This window comes from Hippopotamus amphibius, chromosome 7 (assembly GCF_030028045.1).
Source record: "Hippopotamus amphibius kiboko isolate mHipAmp2 chromosome 7, mHipAmp2.hap2, whole genome shotgun sequence".
Taxonomy (NCBI): Eukaryota; Metazoa; Chordata; class Mammalia; order Artiodactyla; family Hippopotamidae; genus Hippopotamus; species Hippopotamus amphibius.
The window spans coordinates 140,763,451-140,764,115 of record NC_080192.1 but is presented as its reverse complement, the minus strand read 5'-3'; the positions used below and the strand labels follow the sequence as shown (position 1 = coordinate 140,764,115).

At 45.7% G+C, this 665-nt stretch overlaps 1 pseudogene; it reads right to left on the bottom strand.

Moving 5' to 3' along the window:
• Nucleotides 1-212: 212 nt before the first annotated feature.
• Nucleotides 213-665, bottom strand: LOC130857698 (peptidyl-prolyl cis-trans isomerase NIMA-interacting 4-like; annotated as a pseudogene).

Genomic DNA, 665 nt, shown 5'->3' with positions numbered 1-665 from the left:
ACTGGTCTCGGGGTGGGGGTGGGGGGGCGGTAGTGGCAGTGCCAGTGCACAAAAAGTTAACATCATACGGGCGGTAGAATTTGTTTTCTCAGAGAGCCTGAAATTCTGTTTCATTCTGGATGTCCTTTCAAAGATGATCCACAGGTTAGCCTTTGCTGAAACTCTAGTATAGTTAGGGAATTTGTTTTCAATAGTTCTCTTTCTTTTTTTTTTCAGTCTTTCATGCAATTGTATTTTCTCCCTTCAACCATTATAATATGATACCCAAATTTTGTCTTAACTTGAGGGTCTGTAAACACAGGCTTATCCAGCACACTCATAGGCAAAGCGAATGCTGCTTCTTGAAATGGTCCCACCATGGACCCCCTGGTCATCCAACGCAAGTCAACCCCTCACCTGGCTTTATCTTCACTATATTGTGCGGCCACTTCATTGAATTTCATCCCAGGCTTTAACGTTTCCATGGCTTCCAGGATTTTTCCATGTTTTTCACGCAGAATCTGTCTGACCTTGGCTGCATCGCCACCACCTTTGGGACCCTGAGCCTTCTTGTCAGAACTCTCACTCCCAGAGCCTGCTTTTCCTTTTCCCCCTTTTCCAGAACCGCTTTTTCCTTTTGGTGGCATCTCCGAAATTTGCCGTCGAACTCTCAACGGCTTCCGTTG